The sequence below is a fragment of the Neomonachus schauinslandi genome, chromosome 1, assembly GCF_002201575.2.
Source record: "Neomonachus schauinslandi chromosome 1, ASM220157v2, whole genome shotgun sequence".
In the NCBI taxonomy this organism is placed as follows: domain Eukaryota; kingdom Metazoa; phylum Chordata; class Mammalia; order Carnivora; family Phocidae; genus Neomonachus; species Neomonachus schauinslandi.
Genome location: NC_058403.1, coordinates 202,381,960 through 202,389,501, shown reverse-complemented (window position 1 = coordinate 202,389,501; position 7,542 = coordinate 202,381,960).

The window sequence follows — 7,542 nt, the reverse complement described above, 5'->3', positions numbered from 1 at the left end:
GCATCCTTGGACTTAAATGGGTAAAACGACATACAGGAAATCTGTCCCCCGGCGGCTGTGAGCTCAGCCGGGGAGAGGCAGGGCAGCCCACAGCCACGGGGCAGGCAGTCGGTGTGCTCTCCCTTCTTGCCCTGGTGCCCTGGTGCTCCGTAGGCCAGGGGTCTTTAAGGGAAAGCCACTCCTGCATCTCTTTGTCTGGGGTAGGAGCTGGTGGGGACATCGTGTCTTGCCGTTGGAGGGTCCCAGCTCCTACCTTCCTGAGGTGTATTCTGGTCTTGGAGTCTCCAGACTCTTGTGGCATCCAGGAGCAGTGGGAGTAGTTTTAATCCGCATTAATTTCTCTTCTTTCCTAATCCTTGTCCAGGATCTGCCAGAAGGGCTTGGGGGTGGGGGGGGGGGCTGGGTTTATAGCTAGTTCAGGAGATGAATCTGGATAGATTATAAAGAGGGACACAGACAACTTCTTCCTTTACTTCCAGAATGTTCTGGCCCTTATGGAAGGTGGCTTTTGGTCTTGCTTGCCCCAGGGCATGTGATCAGAGCCCAAAGTTATGCCTCCTACAGACATTGAGTGTGGGCTTGCCCTGGCTAGGACACCCCCCAATGAACAGGACTGGAATCTTCTGGTTGCATGGCCCTGGTGCTTGTCTCCCAGTAGCAGGAGTGAAGCCAGGCAGGCTCTCATGTTGGAGGTCCCGACTTCCGTCAAGTCTCTTTGTCTGTTTCTTCACCTGCAAAATGAATGGGTTGGCTTCAGTCAGCATTTCTCAACTTTAGAACCCAATCTTGAAAATCTTAGCGTCTCCGCACACAGCCTCCTCGTATTTTATACAGTGAATCCCCACTGCAGTGATCCCACTTGTGTTCAGCTTTCCATTGTATGGTTTGTATCCAAAAACAGCCTTTTTTACTGTTCCTTTATCTTCCGCATGGAAAATTCCACAAATTCCATGTTTGCTTTTGCACGTTATATCTGTTCCCAAAGCTTCAGCTACACCTTTCTGGTCAGAAATCCCTGAGTGAGACTCTCCCTCAGTTCCAGGCCTCTGGCTCAGAGGACAGGGTAGAGACTCAGGAATGTCCCCTTTCTGTTTGCCTGTATGCTCTATTTTCTGTCCCCAGCAGAGGCTTGTTAATTTACCACTTCCCTTTCCTCGGCTCCCCAAAGTTGTGTCTTATGTGGGCTCAGGAGTTCAATTCAGCAAGGGCTGATCCTTCCAGCGCTGGGGGCTGGGCCCCGGTGACAGAGATGAGCCTTCCTGCCCCAGAGGAGGGGATATTCTAGTGCTCTCCCTCCCACAGGAATAATGAAATGCAGGGTGGGTGGTCAGTGCAGCAACAGATGTGGTGGGATAGAATGAGGGATGACCAGTGCAAGCTTCAGGGCTTGGGGGATTCTGGCAAGTATCCTTGGAAGAGATGGCAAGGTCCAAGCCAGGCCTCGAAGGATACAGAGGTGTTAAATCAAGCCAGGAAGAGGGAATTGCATGAGCAGATCCCTGCACTGCCCTGCCCTTTATTGAGCATCCTTTGTGATGGACCTTTTTATATCCATCTCTTTTATTCTGCCAACTGGTGGCAAGCAGTCCTGGTTCTTTTCTCAGTATGGAAACTGAGGCTCAGGCAGGCGGCGATGCCAGAGATGGCTCCCTGGGCTTTCCAGAAACACGAAGGATTATTAGTAACCTCAAATTGGCAAAGACCAAATTGAGCACAGTTTCTCAACTGCAACACCATTGACATTGGGGCTGGGTTATTTTTTGCTGTGGGGGCTGTCCCACAGGGTATCAAGCAAATCCCTGGTCTCCACCCTCTGGACGCCAAGAGCATACACCCCCTGCATCGTGACCACGAAAAATGTCTCCACATGGGGCTGTGTCTCTCAGGGCACAAGAACCCCCGCTCTGTAGTGAAATCTGGTTACAGCCTGAGGCCTGCATCTGCCTCAGTGGGTCTCTGGTGTTTGGTCAGCTCCCAGACAACTGCTGCCAAGGGCAGGCATGGGGGCAAAGCGGCCGGCAACCGAATTCTGCCATCTGGTCAGTTCTTAATCTAGAGTCCTGATTTAAAAAAAAAAAAAAAAAGGCAGCACTGGAAAAGGACTGAGGGGGGAGTTAGGCAGCACGCCCCCAGAATGGGCAGCAGAGAAGGAACAAGAGGTGAGCCCGGGCCATCTTCGCTCACGGGGACAGCAGATGCCATTGTCTTTCTCTTTGTCTTACAACTGACCTGGATTTCTGCAGGAACCGTCCCTCGGCTCAGAACACATTGTTGCTTTTCTTCCGAGATTAGAGGTATTAGATTCTCTTCTCGAGAGCTACTTTGGGGGTGGCCCCAGATCAGTGTGGCTCCTAAAGCCACATTATCTTCTCCCATTCACCCTCGTGGCTCCAGACGCTGGCCACTCCTCGTGCACAGACTGTCTAACTTTTGCTCGCCGTGCGTCCTCCTCTGCTTGTTCCCCAACCAAGACATTGCTGTTGTATCTCCGTGGGAGGAAACAGCACGTTCTGGGGCCGCCCGACCCCTTCTGGACATTGCCCTCCCCCACCAGTCCCCATCCACCAGCCCTTTGTGTGCCCAGCATCCCCAACCAACTGTGCCAGGCAGCCTCTGCTCGGCAGCCCCTGCTTGGCCTCCCCGCAGAGCAAGACAGGCCCTTCTCTCTGCCCTCGTCCGGAACAGACAGAGTTGCAGAACAAAGGGCTCTGTCTGAGCATCACCGGGTCCCCGACGGGCCCTGTCACTTCACCTCTTTTCACTTTGGCCCAGCACGGGCTTCGGAGATTAGGCATGTCTCAGAAACACAGCCGATGATCTTGGGTTCTACTCATTTCTTCGTCGAGACTTTCTGAGCCCATGCCCGATGATAAATAAAGTAGTGATTCAAAGGTTCAGCCTGCGGGTTAGTCGGAGCAATGAATAAGCTGTCCGGTCTGACTCACTCGTTTATAACCCAGCTCTTCCCTGCTCCACGGGGTTGTATGTGTAAGAGGGGACCCAGCCACAGTGCATTACTGTCACTGCTGAGTGGAGGAGTCTCCCAGGGCCACTGGGACAAAGAAGCACAGACCCCGCAGCTTAAGCATCAGGGATTTATTGTCTCGTGGACCTGGAGTCCAGAAGTCCAAGATCAAGGTGTTGGCAGGGCTCGTTTCTTCTGAGGGGAGCATCTGTTCCAAGGCCTCTCTCCTTGGCGTGTAGTCAGCTGTCTTCAAGATCATCCTCCTTCTGTGCATGTCTGTGTCCGAATCTCCTCGTCAGGACACCAGTCCTGTTGGGTCAGGCCCACCCTAATAACTTCATTTTAACTGAATCACCTCTTTAAAGATCCTCTCTCCAAATACAGTCAAATTCTGGGCTGCTCGTGGGTAGGACTTCAATATAATGAATGGGGGAGTGCGGGTGAGGTGAGACCCGCTTAAGCCCCTAACACTGAGTAAGGGACAAATTTCGTTTTTATTTAGTGAAGAAGTTTTGGATAAATAGTTGCACCAGTAGAGTTCATTTTGTTTAGTCTTACTCTTAAATAAACATCTTAAGGGCGGTGGGCAAGTTGACCACATCAACTTTGGAAGCATCCCGTTAGGAATCTTCCAGATCTCACACATGTCCTTACACTTGGGATGACAGTAGAGAGGCAAGGACCCAGCTCAGGGGGGAGTGGATCTCGTGTGACTTTACAAGGGGTGTATTTAGAGCCAGGCCTGGGAGACTGTGTGTGTCTGCCTGGGGGCTGGCTAAGGTTTATAATTAGGCGTACGGAGGTCTCTGTCCTCAGCGTTGCCATGGTCACAGGAAGGGGATCTAAAAGGGGCTCTGTTAATGAACCAAAATGACTTCGGGACCAGCTGCTGCCATAGGTGATGGGACAAAAAAAGTTTCTGGAAGATCTGAAAATCATCCAGCGAAAAGTGTTAACGAGGCAGGTGCAGAGTGGGCTTTCAGGGATACCGAGAGAACAGAACGGCCCTCGCCTCTTTACCTGGCGTGCAGATATCAGGAGTCGGGCCCACTGAGAGGTGCCCAGCACCAAGGCGACCTTGTGACCCGGACAGGGCTTGTTAGGGGAGGAAGAGGGTCACATGAGAGCTCCCCCGATGAGCCCCAGCCAAGGTCATCTCCCTCGGCGGCTGGTGCCTCTGCATCCTCACAAGTGAAGTCAGAGCAGTGCATCTGCGACAGGCTTGCTGGGGCTTTGCCCTGAATCTACCCACTCATTTCTCTGGGCATCTCCATCCCGTCCTAGGACGGGTGGACCAGAGAGAGCCGAGGGGCAATACTTGAGATGTAGCTTCTCAGGTCTCTGGCATGCCCCCCGGGGCTTTGATTTCCTGGCAAGCAGGGTCTCTGGCCACTGCTTGCGAAGATCACCGGGGTCCTCGGCTGTCACGTGAAGATGCTGTTTATCAGACACTAGATACAAAGAAAGTGCCAGAGCCAAGCCCAGCCCACAGACCCTCAAAGAGCCAGTCTCCCCTCAGCGGTCCCATAGGAGTCTGGCTGCTGGCTTAGCAAGGAGCGGAGATGAAGCTGGAGAAGCTGAGGGTGGGCTGCCAGGTAGAGAAAAGAGCCTGAAAGATGTCTCTAGGCCTCGGCAGCTGGGGCAGTCTTGCCGCCAGGCCGACCCACTCTCTCGTGCCCTCATTCTAAATATCGTGCAGTCAGGTGAACTTGGGCTTGGAATCTTGCTGATGTCTCCTGTGCCTGGGAGGCCCTGGGGACACCCTCAAAGTGTGTGAACATTGCTTTCCTTATTTATTTAAATCACAGTTGCTCAGCCTGGGCATTGGTGACACCTGGGGCTGGGGCATCATCTGTGGCAGGGATTGTCCTGTGTTGCAGTGTGTTGAACGGGCATCCCCAGTCTCCACCCACTAGATTCCAGTAGTGGTCCTCCTGCCCCTGACTCGTGAAAGGCAAAAATGTCTCGGGATATCGTTAAGTGTCCCCTTAGAGAAAAGTCACCCCAGATTGACTGGTTTAGGGGTTCCATGGGACCTAAGAGACTGTGTGTTCTATAATTTTGTTACTTAATTGAGGTCCTAGGATGCCGCACGCACATAAATGCACCGAGTAGGGAGGGAGAGAGGTTGTAACTCACAGATGCTGGGAGGGATCACCCTGGGTTGTACCATTTAACTCATCAGGACTTTTATTCTGATGTGTACATGAGCTAGGGACCTAAATCTTTTTTTTTTCCCCCAAATAATTAACACAGTATTTCTCAATCTCAGCACTGCTGAAATTTAGGGCCAGATCATTCTCTGTGGTGGGGACTGTTCTCTGGGATAGGATACTGAGCAGCGTTCCTGGTCTCTATCCACTCCCCCACCCCCATCCCAGTATAGCTCCCCTTCCCCTAGTCGGAACAATCAAACTGTCTCTTGTCATTGCCAGATGTCCCCTGGGGCCACAGTCGGCCTGGGAGAGAAAGCCGGTATGAAAGAATGCTAAGCTCTAGGGCAAGAAGAGTGGGCTGAGAACCATGTGTCAAGCCTGTGGCTGGCCCACAGGGACACTTTTACCCCCTGCCTCTGTGATAATGTGTGGATAGCTGGGAGGGGAACCAGTCAGTGGCCATCACCAAAGATGTTGACAAAGCAGAACCCTGGGCTGTGGGCTGCCTGGGAGATCTCAGTGGGTCCAAAAGTGGAACCAGATCATTATGGCAGAAGCCAGGCCAGAGGGTAGACTTCGTGGCCAGGAGGGGCCCAGGCCCAGGTAAAGGCCATGAGGCCCAGGGTCACAGGTGAAGGAGAGAAGGCGACTCTGAGGCCCGAGGACCCCACACTGCGGCCATAAGTGTTGGGGGGACAGAGTGGGGCCGGTGACACAGGCTGTTCCGCGGGAACGGGAAATGAGGATAGGCTTGAGGGTCTTGTGGGCAGGACAAAGCGGTAAAGAAAGGGTCCAGGGTCTCTTTCTGAGAGGGGAATATTCTGAAGTGGGTGTGGTGGTGACGGCCCGCATCTCTGAACACAGCGCAGACTGCCGCCCCGTGCCCTGCGAGCGTGTGAGCTGTGTGGTATGTGGATTCTACCTCAGTAAGTCGTATTCAAAAGAAGGAAGAGTCTTATCAGACCAAGACGCTATTTTGAAGTTAAAACCGGCGGCGGGGGTGGGGGTGGGGGGGCGGGCGGCCGCCAGGTGCAGCGAGGCAAAGGGGATGTTGTGGAAGAAACCAGAACCAAGGGGGGGCCCCCGGTGGGAGGCGATGTGGATTTTGAGGTGATAACAGCTCATCTGCAGAGAGCTCAGGAATGGCCAGGTGAGCAATTGCTTTGTTCCAGCTTCCGGACGTGAGGTAGCCAGTGAGGCAGGACTTGCTCCCCAAGCGAGGTGTCCTGGGGACTTGTCCTCCAGGTGGGGGGGTTCCCGTGGACCTGAGTGGCTGACCCATGCTGGCACTTCGGCCGAGGAGTGGGCCCGCTCTGTCCCTTGCGACCAGGCTGGCACAGAAGCCTCCTTGGAGCCCTGCCTGAGGTCTGTGAGGATCCCTTTAAAAGCACAGTGGGGCTCCGTGGGCCCCTTTCCCTTGTTTTTCGTGAGCCAAGGTCTCAAGCACAGCTTTTGTGTGTTGTCACTGTGGCTGCCCACAGGAGGTTCTCAAGGTGGCTTTCTACCTGGGCATGACAGCAGGTGGATTGTGTGATTTGGAGAGGGGTCCCCAAAGGGGTCTCTTCCGCCCATCTAGACCCCCTTCTCTGGGAGACTTCTGAGTCTCCATTTAGGGAGCCCACTGGTCACTGGGAAAGGACCTGAAGCGTGGACCCACAAGGCCTTGCAAGTCTGCCTTCCTCCTGTAACGAGAGCCATCCTGTGTCCCACTGGCCTGACCACCATCAATCTTCTCCCTCACTGTCCCAGACCCCTGCTGGAGCCGTGGACCAACAGCCCCCCATGGTCCACCTGCCTCACACAACCTGGTTGACCCCTTCCAGATGTCACTCTTGTCCTGGTTCTCACTGCCTCCAACCAGCCAGGCTCCCCATCAGACTTGCCTTAAAATTGAAACTCTGTCCCACGTTCACAAGGCCCGGCAGGATCTGACCTTCTTGACCTCGGCCCCTCCCCCTCCAGCCTTGGCCCTGCTGGCCACACTGGTCCCCTTGTTCTGAGGCCAGCTCCAGCTGCCCCTGCCCTTGGCGCTCGCCGCCCTCGCCTCGGCCGCCCTCCCCAAGAGCTCAGTTCGTCTGCCCCTTCTCCCTGCGCCGGCCTCAGCAACTGTCCTCTCTGAGCACTTCCCTGCCTCCTGGTTCGTTCAGAACGCCCACCCTGCCCTGGTCAGTTTCTGTCTCCATGGCGGCGCTGCTGACATCCGGGGGCCGGGGCATTTTCCATGGTGGGGGTCATCCTGTACGCTGTGGGGTGTAGAGCAGCATCCCTGGCCTCCTCCCTCCAGTGGCGCCTCCCCACTCCCCCAGCAGTGACAACCAAAACGTCTCCAGCCTCTAGCTGGAGGCAGGTGTCCCCTGGGGCAGCGCAGACTTGCCCTCCCGTGATAACCACGGGTCGAATACTACCCCAGATTTTTCCTTT